Consider the following 13529-nt stretch of genomic DNA (forward strand, 5'->3'; position numbering starts at 1 on the left):
GTCGCAGGTTCGAATCCTGCATCGGACATAGATGTGTGTGATGTCCTTAGGTTAGTTAGGTTTAAGTAGTTCTATGTTGTAGGCGACTGATGACCTGAGATGTTAAGTCCCATAGTGCTCAGAGCCATTTGAACCATTTTGCTGGGAATAATTCACTTCGATGCACAATGTTAGATAGCTGACTTTACTATTTCTTCGTCAGCTATGTTCAGAAACAATTTTACAATTCACAATTCTCTGCTGTAACATGGTTCACAGCGTAAAGATAACATCACACAATAATTTATTGCGGACTAGCTTCGCGCCCGCTGCTTCGCTCGCGTAGACTATGTGGCCTGCAGAGATGTTTTTTTTTATTTAATCGAATTTTTATGTTGTACACAAACTGCAAGAGCTTCGAAGCTGTTCATGCTAATTAAGACCATATAAGCATGGTCTTTTCTGAATGTATTCCTAACCAAAAAGCGATTCTGATGGCTGGAGTCCAAATTTTTTGTTAATCATGCCTTTTGCGTTCTTGTAGAGATATCTCCATAGCAACTTTCGTCCCATACCAAATACTTCTTTATATCTAACCGAGAACTGGAATACCAATTTTCAAAAATTTTGCTATAATTTTTTTTAATATAACGAAATATTTTTCTTAAATTCCTGTTATCCTGATTTCTCATGTCGTGAAATCTGTACCATTTTTCGTTATAAATATACCGCTCTATCTTTATTATGTATGTACTGTTCCATATCGTCCATCACTGTTTTTGATTATTCCTGTCCAAGGATGTCTCTGTTCCTTAGCAGTTTTCAAGCAGTGTATTGCAAGGGGTCCAGGGTGCAATGACCGGTGCTGGGTGACGGGAGACGCCTTCGTGTTTGTCGGGAGGCATTCCACTACCACCTCCTGGGTTCGTATGCTGGTGAGGGGACAGCAGTCAGAAGAGGGTGGCTGCAACAAAACAGTCTGTGAACATAGCATATCTTCATTATTCCATTAGGCTCGGACAATAACATGTACGCGCCGTCGTCCTGACTGCGGCCTGGCGTCATCCCGTGATGTTCCAACGTTGGCGTCGCAGGCGCTGCGGGCGCCACTGCACCGTACATATTACGGCTGCGAGGCAGCGTGCTGACCCGGCGAATGCCGCCGCTAGTTGCTGCTGCTGCGGCATCGAGTACGGCAATTGCCTAGGCTTGGCAGCCCGCGGCAGCCAAATAAAGACTTCTTACGTTGTGGCCTCGTGTTCCAGTGACGCAACAGCCGGCATTGCTGCTCCAGGGAGGCCAACCCTAAACCATTAATTAGCTGCGGTGCAGCGTCTGGCATTGACGGACCCCAACAGGACGAAGCTGGGCGGTCCTTCGTACGTGCCTCGAGCCGTGAGGCGACAGGAAAATCCCGGACGTAGACCCGCGGAGACGGCAGTGGGCAGAGCTGCCAAGTGGTTGGGTAGTAGGCAGTAGTGGGAGGTTCGAGACTCGGACTTGGCAGTCGGATCACAGTTACGGCGTTGACTTCAGGGCAGCGTACAGCACAGGTTGAGCGTCTTAACATGACCCACCTCTCCGAATAATGACTCGCTGGCCTCAGGAGTTACAAATATGGCGGTCTGGCGGCTGTCCGTGCCCAAGGAATATTAGTGCCACACCTTCGTCTCGCCGAACGTTCTTAATGGCACAGAAACTTCCAAAAGGCTTGTCGGTATTCTGGACATAGGTCATTGACTCGCGGTAAACAGCCTGGTGTGGAATTGGCCCACTGACGAAGGGTGCTTCTGGTCGTTGACCTGCTATGGGCAGAGCCCAGTCTCGGACTCGACGCACTGGCTATGGCTTTGGTCACTGGCTTTGGCCTGTGCAATTACAATATTCTAAATACCCATCTTTATGGTATAGGAAAATGTTGTTCAGGTTTTTGACTTGGATGAGATTACTTCTTTGAACTTCTGTTTATTCGAATTGTGTTGCATAACAAAGTCGTATAGCCTGCTGGTCCAGTTAGGCTACAAAAAACGGCTCCTAAATAGCCTCCCATGTATTGTAAACAGAGACAAACATACCTGTGTAAATCAGTCATTTTATCCGTAGTTGCGACACTCAAGAGAAGAACACCAAGTGCCATAACCCCATTTCTCAGAACCTCACTCAGAGGAAGAGGAGTCAAAATAGGCGAAAACGTGTTTCGTCTTATGTGTAGATACTCGACCATTTCTGAGAAAACAGCGGTCAAAGTTTTCGTCGTGATTTAAATGCCTTTTTTTTTCAATTGAAATGGTGGCACAGTGGCCAGCGTCGTGGACTCTCACTTTTGAGCCCCATGTTCGAAACCCGATTATTGATTTTAATTTTATTTTATCATCTTTTTTTTACCCATGTCGATCGTAGGTTACTGCACGAATGATTTTATAAGTTACAGTCGCCAAGTGCGTTACTTTATCTATAAAATTACAACTGATGTTCACAATATGGTTGGTTGGTTGTTGTGGGGAAGGAGACCAGACAGCGAGGTCATCGGTCTCATCGGATTAGGGAAGGATGGGGAAGGAAGTCGGCCGTGCCCTTTGAAAGGAACCATCCCGGCATTTACCTGGAGCGATTTAGGGAAATCACGGAAAACCTAAATCAGGATGGCCGGACGCGGGATTGAACCGTCGTCCTCCCGAATGCGAGTCCAGTGTCTAACCACTGCGCCACCTCGCTCGGTGTTCACAATATCATACATTTATTACGTAATATGTGCGTGGTGTTTTCGGGGGTTATAATCTTTTTAAGTTCTGATTTTCTTACATTTCATTCTTACATCAAGTCTTTTATTAATTCTTGTATTTTATTCTTATGTTTATTCTTCAAGAAGATTTGGTGCAGTCCCTCGGATGATACCAATCGTAGAAACATTCTAACCATAGAAATTTCGAACACACATCGAGCATCGCGCAAACGCAGGTTTGCCACAGTGATATTTCTTCGCATTAATCTCACTCGGGAAAGAAACTTCGTTAATAATGCTGAAGATTCATGCTTTGGCAATAATTTCGCGGCAAACCACGCATAACAGATCACTATTCCTAACACTGGCGGTTATAGTTGATTATGAATCAAGATACAATACAGGAATTCCACCGAAAGCAATATCAAATAATTCTCATTTATTTCTGTTTTTTTTTTTCATTCATTCATCAGATATAGAATTAGTAGACGAATAAGGATAAAGTTATTTCAATATACCTTGGGAAAAATTCGTATAGTAATCTTCTACGGGCGTGGGTAGGTAAATGAAGGGAAAAAATAATAATCAGATTTCGAACATGGGGCGCAGAAGTGTGAAGTCGCAACGCTAACCGTTGTGCCACCGCTGAAGTTCAACTATTTAATTGGTAAAAGAGACATAAATGATAATTAATTGAAACCCTCAGCTGCCGACAGGTGTTGTTGATATACCCCAATGGGGTCAGCTGAAAATGTGTGCTCCGACCGGGACTCGAACCCGGGATCTCCTGCTTACATGGCAGACGCTCTATCCATTTTTTATAAGTTTTTTTGCATTTTTTCGTTGTTGATCGTCGGGTATGGTCGTTGCGGACGTCAAATGACATACGTTCACGTTCGTTTGTTGATCCTTTCACTCGGTTTTTTTTATTACAGAGGCTAACCAGCTCTCTGGCCGAACACGCTGAGCTACGGTGCCGGCATGCATGTGAGCCACCGAGGGCACAGATGGATAGCGCGACTGCAGGGACTTATCCCTTGCACGCTTCCCTTGAGACCCACATTCCCAACTGTCCACAATTCTACATATGTAATGTACCTAATAGATATTTGCCCATCCACTCATTAGTCGCGCACGCAAAGACACATAAAGTACCTCGAGAACTTTGACTGTCGTTTTCTGAGAAACGGTCGAGTATTTATGGATAAGCCAAGACACGTGTTAGCTAATATTGACCACTCTTCAACCGTGTTAACTTTCTGGAAGATCAAGTTATGACGCTTACCGAGTTCTCCTTGTATGTGGTACCCTCATGATGGCCTAAGAAGAAAAAACCCTGTTCGTCATCAAATAAATAATAATATACTTAACATCTAGAAAATGTGTCCCATTTAACTTTATTGCCATGTTGTCTTAATGGCTATTCTATTGAGCACATCGTAAGCTGCAGTTTACAAAAAGGATATAATTAAATGAAACACGACGTCACTAGAAGCTGCTTTAAAGTATTCCACAAAGCTTCGGGATTGTAGACAGATAATGTCGACTTCTTGCCACGATATTTCGACTGACAACGATTCAGCCATCTTCGGCTGAGCGTTTTGCACCGGTCTAAATTTATTGTAAAAAATTAATTAGGAAGTAATTATACCGTAATAAATCATACATCCTGTGCACTGTAGACCATGATAACTGACATATATGTAAATGCGTAACATCACATTTAACATTGTTTCACTCTTTTAGGTCGACAGCAACAGGATCCTATGATTTAATAAATGCTATGATAAAAAGAATTTTGTGCTGTCTTGTATCTCGTCCAAAAAAATAGTAGGTGGTTCAAGTCGTCTCCTTCCTTGTGTAAATCATACAATGGAGATCCATTGAGTCTTATTCGGAACATGTGTGTTGGAAATTGTCCATGGTTTACGTGCATGCGCATTAACAATATTATGAGTTGTCCACTTTTATTGTAATTGTTAAATCAAGGATTTAATAATGTGCAACATAAAATATGTTGTAGGCTTTTGGAATCTTGTTCTAATCATATTGCGTCTGCCAGTCGTTTCTGGTTCTTTCATTGATCAAACTCAACATTTCTTGATAAGGTAGTTTATCATTTAGGATTTTGCCTAAGCTGTCTACTGTTTGGTTGCCAAAATGCTATTCGTGCTTTCTTATTTGCTACGACTTCTTTAACAATGTCTATACATATATATAACACATCTTTTTCATTTTAAAAACTTTTCTTTTAGGCTCATAAGTGTATTTAGGGAATCTGTGAATGTCACCATGCTGCTTTGTGCACAAGAACTAATTTATTTTACTGCTTCCCTAATTACGATGGTTTCCACGTTGTCCACTGTTGTCTCCTTAAGTAGAGAAAGTAGGGAGGACTTGATAATTTTCTGCCTGGTTGTATAATGAGCATCCTCGTTTGTTGTCGTCCATGGTCTTACTTCGATCCTTATCAATCTTCGTGTAATTCAGGAAGAAGGTGCAGATCAGAACGTTAATTTCAGAGTTCAAGATTGAATAATCTTTATATAATACGATATTTTAGAAAACTTGTACGTTTTCATTTCGGTAGCTGAATGGGGTAGGAATATTGGCATGATTTCTTATTTCGGTATTTTATTTCGACACACTGAGAACCACTCAAGCAGTTTCATAATCAGTGGTTTTCTTCTGGTTCAAGTAAAATAGTCACATTTGTCGGTGTTTGGCCATTACCTCATTAAACGATTGATTAATTGGTGTCCTGTTACTTCAAACTACCCATTCATTCTTATCTTAAAAACAGGTGCTGGTTAAATCTTTTTACATTACGTAGTAAGCTACACGCGCAGCTGCCGTCCTGCTAGTGGTATCTGCGGTCTCTCGGTTGCTGATGGAGGAAAGGGCCGATGGTGAACACGAGCAGCTTCAGCGGTGGTGTTCGAATTATAAATTAGCCATAGTAGCACACACAACTACTTACATACTGTTCATCTACCTCAAACAAGAAAAACCATGATTAAAATTGGTAACACCTCCATATCACACAGTAAGGTCAGCAGATATTTGGGAGTCCAGTTGCATGAAAAGAGAAATGTTATGAGATACATTAAGAAACTCACAGAAAAAGCAGTGAAAATTAGGCACATGTTTGTGCGAGCCAGTGTCATGCATTACAGGCTGCCGCATGCAGTTAAGGCTTCCCACAACGCTGCTTCGCATCTATGTGCACTATGTGAGCAATGGCTGCGACTGGAGAACTGCAGATCCATCCTTATACACTCCTGGAAATGGAAAAAAGAACACATTGACACCGGTGTGTCAGACCCACCATACTTGCTCCGGACACTGCGAGAGGGCTGTACAAGCAATGATCACACGCACGGCACAGCGGACACACCAGGAACCGCGGTGTTGGCCGTCGAATGGCGCTAGCTGCGCAGCATTTGTGCACCGCCGCCGTCAGTGTCAGCCAGTTTGCCGTGGCATACGGAGCTCCATCGCAGTCTTTAACACTGGTAGCATGCCGCGACAGCGTGGACGTGAACCGTATGTGCAGTTGACGGACTTTGAGCGAGGGCGTATAGTGGGCATGCGGGAGGCCGGTTGGACGTACCGCCGAATTGCTCAACACGTGGGGCGTGAGGTCTCCACAGTACATCGATGTTGTCGCCAGTGGTCGGCGGAAGGTGCACGTGCCCGTCGACCTGGGACCGGACCGCAGCGACGCACGGATGCACGCCAAGACCGTAGGATCCTACACAGTGCCGTAGGGGACCGCACCGCCACTTCCCAGCAAATTAGGGACACTGTTGCTCCTGGGGTATCGGCGAGGACCATTCGCAACCGTCTCCATGAAGCTGGGCTACGGTCCCGCACACCGTTAGGCCGTCTTCCGCTCTCGCCCCAACATCGTGCAGCCCGCCTCCAGTGGTGTCGCGACAGGCGTGAATGGAGGGACGAATGGAGACGTGTCGTCTTCAGCGATGAGAGTCGCTTCTGCCTTGGTGCCAATGATGGTCGTATGCGTGTTTGGCGCCGTGCAGGTGAGCGCCACAATCAGGACTGCATACGACCAAGGCACACAGGGCCTACACCCGGCATCATGGTGTGGGGAGCGATCTCCTACACTGGCCGTACACCACTGGTGATCGTCGAGGGGACACTGAATAGTGCACGGTACATCCAAACCGTCATCGAACCCATCGTTCTACCATTCCTAGACCGGCAAGGGAACTTGCTGTTCCAACAGGACAATGCACGTCCGCATGTATCCCGTGCCACCCAACGTGCTCTAGAAGGTGTAAGTCAACTACCCTGGCCAGCAAGATCTCCGGATCTGTCCCCCATTGAGCATGTTTGGGACTGGATGAAGCGTCGTCTCACGCGGTCTGCACGTCCAGCACGAAAGCTGGTCCAACTGAGGCGCCAGGTGGAAATGGCATGGCAAGCCGTTCCACAGGACTACATCCAGCATCTCTACGATCATGAAACTTCCTGGCAGATTAAAACTGTGTGCCCGACCGAGACTCGAACTCGGGACCTTTGCCTTTCGCGGGCAAGTGCTCTACCAACTGAGCTACCGAAGCACGACTCACGCCCGGTCCTCACAGCTTTACTTCTGCCAGTATCTCGTCTCCTACCTTCCAAACTTTACAGAAGCTCTCCTGCGAACCATGCAGAACTAGCACTCCTGAAAGGAAGGATATAGCGGAGACATGGCTTAGCCACAGCCTGGGGGATGTTTCCAGAATCTCATTCTGGAAACATCCCCCAGGCTGTGGCTAAGCCATGTCTCCGCTATATCCTTTCTTTCAGGAGTGCTAGTTCTGCATGGTTCGCAGGAGAGCTTCTGTAAAGTTTGGAAGGTAGGAGACGAGATACTGGCAGAAGTAAAGCTGTGAGGACCGGGCGTGAGTCGTGCTTCGGTAGCTCAGTTGGTAGAGCACTTGCCCGCGAAAGGCAAAGGTCCCGAGTTCGAGTCTCGGTCGGGCACACAGTTTTAATCTGCCAGGAAGTTTCATATCAGCGCACACTCCGCTGCAGAGTGAAAATCTCAATCTCTACGATCGTCTCCATGGGAGAATAGCAGCCTGCATTGCTGCGAAAGGTGGATATACACTGTACTAGTGCCGACATTGTGCATGCTCTGTTGCCTGTGTCTATGTGGCTGTGGTTCTGTCAGTGTGATCATGTGATGTATCTGACCCCAGGAATGTGTCAATAAAGTTTCCCCTTCCTGGGACAATGAATTCACGGTGTTCTTATTTCAATTTCCAGGAGTGTATGAGCACAGGGGAGCGTACTCTTCAGGTTTACCGAGGCCTTTCATGCACCACCTACTGAAGCTATACTGGTAATACTGGGCTTCTGCCCCATCGGCATTCAAGTACGATGTAGAGCAGCATGATATTAACCCGAGGAAGACACAACTGCGCGCAATTCACTGTCGGAGTAAATGTCAGCAACAAAATACAATTCCAGACCTGGACACCAGACGAAATGCAGCTTGATCGGAACGGTAGATCCATCCGGAGGCATGTGTGTTTTTCCCAACTGTCAAAGGCAGATTACAATCGCCTCTGGATGACCCAAATAAGGGAACAGTGCAGTTAATTATTGGACATGATCCTTACCCTATACATATACGAAATAGGGGGATGGACAAAAGCTCTCTTGAACTGAGGAGAAATGGTGCTGCCCACAATATGATTTACACGAAATAGAAAGGGAGAACGGACTGGATGATTTGAACCTGGGGACAATTGATCAAGATACTGAAGGGCTGAGGTTAATTTAGCTCTGTTGCTAATAGAATATCCAGAGCACTGCATTACCAGTTTGACAATGGGGAACGTAGGTATATCGTAATAGATTAACGTTTGCTCGCGTCCATCACATGTTTATCAAATTGACGTTTTGAATAAAGTCTAGAATCTTCCGGACGTTGATTGTAGTAGAATGCTAAGTGCAACAGAACAATTAATAGTACCCTTCACGTCAGATACCATTAAATTAATTTTACCTTTCAGTAAGTGTAAAACTGAGTGAGAAAGGCGATAGTCGACTTTGTAAACATTTGTTCATCTGTTGGTCCCGGCATGTAAAGGGGCCGTTTTCACAAGTGTGACGGTTAATATTGTAAATACTAATTGTGGATAGGGCCTTGATGTGCGTATGTTGTTAATTGATTATTACTGCTGATGAATTCATGTGTATGTGTAATCAATAAAGAAGTGTTGCAACTGCAAACTGGTTGTGTTACTGATATACAAGGTTAGTTTGTGCAATCGCCACACCATTATATGCCTCTCTAATTGACAGGCTAATAGGAAATTTAGATAGTGTGTTCATGCTAATAGATAAGAAACAAATCCTCAGACAGATATCTCCCACAAGGAAAAAAAAAATTGTAAGACTTGGTATCAGGCAGAAACTTGTAATGTAGGGTTAATGTGGAGTGGGGTTTAGGCTGCAGGTTGTGCAGATGAGGGCCTCAATTGAACAGTTATTTTATTTAATATCAAAATATTTGTAAAAACGGAACATTGATACATTTTCTGTGGTGTCACCGCTAGACACCACACTTGCTAGGTGGTAACTTAAATCGGCCGCGGTCCTGTAGTACATGTCGGACCCGCGTGTCGCCACTGTGTAATCGCAAACCTAGCGCCACCACATGGCAGGTCACAAGACACGGACATGACCTCGCCCCAGTTGTACGGACGACATAGCTTGCGACCAGACCTACCAAGTCTTCCTCTCATTTGCCGAGAGACTGATAGAATAGCCTTCAGCTTATTCCATAGCTACTACCTAGCAAGGCGCCATTTGTATCAGTGCTTATAGCTTACTACTATTCAAGAGATGTATTCCAACAAGAGAATAAAGTTAAGTATATTATTCCAGCTACGTACTGTTCTTCTTATTCATTAATAAGTCTCATGTTCCAGTACTTCACGCCCGTCTGCGTTAGTTTAGCGTGCACTTTCAGCCACTTCATTCTACAAGGTGTTGGCCCAGCTGCCGACACATCACATGGCGACGAGAGATAGAGTTTTTTCTGCTTTGGACTGATTTGTTCTTTTTCCCTTTTTGTGCTCTGATTTGCTTGTGTCATGGCTTCGCCACAATCTCCCGATGTACTGTCCGAATTTTTTCGCTTGCAGAATCAGCAGACGCAGGCGTTATTGGAAGCCCTTGGACAGCTCGTCCAGGGTCAACGTGCGCTGCAAACCGATGCGGCAGCCGCCGCTTCATCGCTACCGCAGCCACACAACGCTGTCGCACCGCCATTTAGGCCCTTTGAGGCCGAGTGCGAAACCTGGACTGAGTGGGCCAGCCAGTTCCAGTTTCATCTCGCCGCGTACAGAATACAAGGTAAAGAGCGGCAGCCGTTTTTGCTTTCTTGTGTCGGTGTGTCTACCTACCGTGTGATAGTGAAATTGTTTCCCCGACGCGACGTAGCAACTCTGTCCTACGAAGAAATTTTGTCTGCTTTAGATGCCTATTTCAAAGAAACAGTAAATGTAGTTGCAAAACGGTATACGTTCTTTCGTACAAAACGTACGGCCGGTCAGACTAATAGGGAGTGGGTTGCAACTTTGCAAGGCCTTACTAGAGACTGCGCGTTTGCCTGTGAATGTGGCCTCCCATATTCCGATACAATGGTGCGTGATGCAATAGCACAGAACGTTTCTGATGTTCGCATACGGGAACAGATTTTGAAACTCGTAAATCCCTCCCTTCAACAAGTGATAGACATATTGGATAGGCAAGACACACTTGACTTTGCTCAGGACTCATTTGAAACTTCGCCAGCAGTGTGTCACATTAATCGGCCCGCCGGGCCCGCTGCACGGGACGCTAAGCGGCCCTCGCGCCCGTCGCAGCCTCGCTCGCAAACACGTGCGCCGCGTAAGCAAGCAACTGCAGTGAAATCATGCCCGCGGTGTGCAACTAGACATTCGCGTGAAAATTGCCCGTCACGCCAAGCTATTTGCTTTTACTGTCAAAAGAAAGGACATGTACAAAGTGTTTGCCAGAAAAAGCTTAGATCAGACAATCGCAATAATTCCAGGCCCTTTGCTTTGCGCCGGAATCGAACCCAGGACAATCAGGCTCGTGGACCTTCGCCCATGGACATTCATGTAGTTCATTCCCACCCGTCCAGTGACACTTTAGCTAACAGTGACTGTGTTCGTCCCACCCAAAGTGTGTGTCGACGTCGCAGGAAATCCCGTAAAGTCGCAAGTGCTTCTGTACCTGTATCAGTTCAAATTGCACGTGACAGTCGCTCTTGTCGTCAGCAGGACAATAAACTTTTTGTGGACTTAGACTTTGAAGGCGAAGTGATCCCATTCCAGCTCGATACCGGAGCTGCAGTTTCATTGATTAATCACGACACGTACAAACAACTGGGCCAACCGCCATTGCGTGCCGCAAATGTTAAGTTACATGGTTACTCGGGACAGCAGATCCCTGTGTTAGGACAGTGCAGCCTTCTTGCAACATACAAGGGACAAACAAAACTTGTGTCATTTTACGTTCTTCGTTCTACTTCTAGTGCAGTGAACTTGTTTGGTTTAGATTTGTTTCAATTGTTTAATTTGTCTATAGTAAATCAGGTCCTATCAGTGAATCAGACTGTGCCTTCCGCCAGTGTTTCTAGTCTTTGTGAAGAATTTGCAGACATTTTTGCACCGGGCCTTGGTTGCGCTAAGAACTATGCAGCACATTTGGAACTGAAAGACAACGCGCAACCGAAATTTTTCAGAGCGCGCAATGTTCCCCACGCATTGCGTGATGAGGTCGCACGAACATTGCACGATTTAGGATCTCAAGGTGTAATTGAACGTGTGCAGGCTTCTCTCTGGGCCTCACCCTTAGTAATTTTGCCGAAACCTTCCGGAAAACTGAGACTTTGTGTGGACTTCAAGGCAACTGTGAATCCACAACTTGTGACTGCTACTTTTCCTTTGCCCCGCCCGGAAGATCTTTTTGACAAACTGTGCCCGGGAAAATATTTTTCCAAATTGGACCTAGCTGATGCGTACTTGCAGATACCTGTGGACGAAGAATCCCAGCGCGTCTTGGTGGTAAACACGCATCTTGGCTTGTATCGCTTCAAAAGACTGCCATTCGGGTGTGCATCCGCCCCTGCATTGTTTCAGCAATATTTACAAACTATTTGTGCGTCGGTCCCTACTGCTGCGAACTATCTGGACGATATTGTGATCTCAGGACAGACAGAAGCGGAACATTTGCAAAATCTCCGCACATTATTTCAGGTATTGCGTCAGAATGGTCTTCGCTTGAGGAAGGACAAATGTGTTTTCTTTGCTCGGGACTTACCCTACCTGGGGCATGTCATAAATGCCCAAGGTATACATCCGAGTCCAGAGCACCTCCGTGCCATACAGGACTTACCTGCTCCGCAAGATTTGAAACAGCTACAGAGTGTGTTGGGTAACATAAATTATTATCATAAATTTTTGCGCAATGCTTCTTCCATTTCAGCTCCGCTTCATCGCTTACGCCGTAAAGGTGTTCCGTTCGTCTGGACGACGGAATGCGAACGCGCCTTTCGCCAGTTGAAATCGGCGTTACTTTCAAATACTTGCCTTACGCCATTCGATCCCCGAAAACCCCTTTTGTTGATGGTAGATGCATCGGATTTCGGGATCGGTGCTGTGCTTGCGCACAAAGATGGCTCGCATGATCGCCCTATTGCCTTTGCGTCCAAATTGCTCTCATCTGCGCAAAGAAATTATTCACAGATAGAGAAAGAAGCTTTAGCTCTCGTGTTTGGTGTTACCAAGTTCCATGACTTCTTGTATGGTCGTCACTTTACCATCATCACAGACCACAAACCGTTGACATCGCTTTTTCATCCGCACAAGCCTGTACCTCCACGTACAGCGCAGAAATTCATTCGCTGGTCACTTTTTCTCTCGCAGTACCGCTACGATATCTTGTATCGGTCCACTGCTAAGCACGGAAACGCTGATGCGTTGTCCCGTTTGCCTGTTGCTGAGGATAAAGCATTCGATTCTTCCGAACTTGCTTGCATGTTCATTGATTCGGAAGCCGATGACGTGGTCGCATCGTTTCCGATTGATTTTCGTCGTGTAGCTACAGCCACAGCTGCTGACCCTGTCCTTGCTACTGTTTTGCGTTTTGTTGCTACGCAATGGCCCTTGTCAAAGTCACGGATCGAGGATCCTTTGGTTCGCCGTTTTTTTGCTCACAAGGAGAGACTTTTTGTACGACGTGGTGTTTTGTTGTTGCGTTCCGATAATGATCAGTCCCGAGTCGTGGTCCCACGTTCGTTACAGTCCTCTGTCTTAAAGCTTCTTCACCAAGGACATTGGGGTATAGTGCGAACGAAACAGCTTGCTCGTCAGCACTGTACTTGGTTCGGAATCGATGCTGCGATTACGAATATGTGCTCCTCTTGCGTGGCGTGTGCAGAACAACAATCCGCACCGCCGCGGAAGTTCTTTGCATGGCCGAAAGCCACTTCCCCTTGGCAACGCTTGCACATCGATTTTGCTGGTCCATTCTGGAATGCTCGATGGTTGGTTGTGGTCGATGCTTTCAGTAATTTTCCTTTTGTTGTCCGGATGTCTTCCACGACGTCTTCTGCCACGATCCAAGCCTTGTCTGCTATCTTTTGCGTTGAAGGTCTTCCGCAGACTTGTTTCCGACAATGGCCCACAATTCATGTCCGCAGAATTTCAGTCATTCTGCAAGGCCAATGGTATTCAACATCTGACGTCCGCGCCGTTTTCGCCTCAGTCAAACGGTGCCGCTGAACGATTGGTCCGGA

This window comes from Schistocerca nitens, chromosome 1, assembly GCF_023898315.1.
Source record: "Schistocerca nitens isolate TAMUIC-IGC-003100 chromosome 1, iqSchNite1.1, whole genome shotgun sequence".
Lineage (NCBI taxonomy): Eukaryota > Metazoa > Arthropoda > Insecta > Orthoptera > Acrididae > Schistocerca > Schistocerca nitens.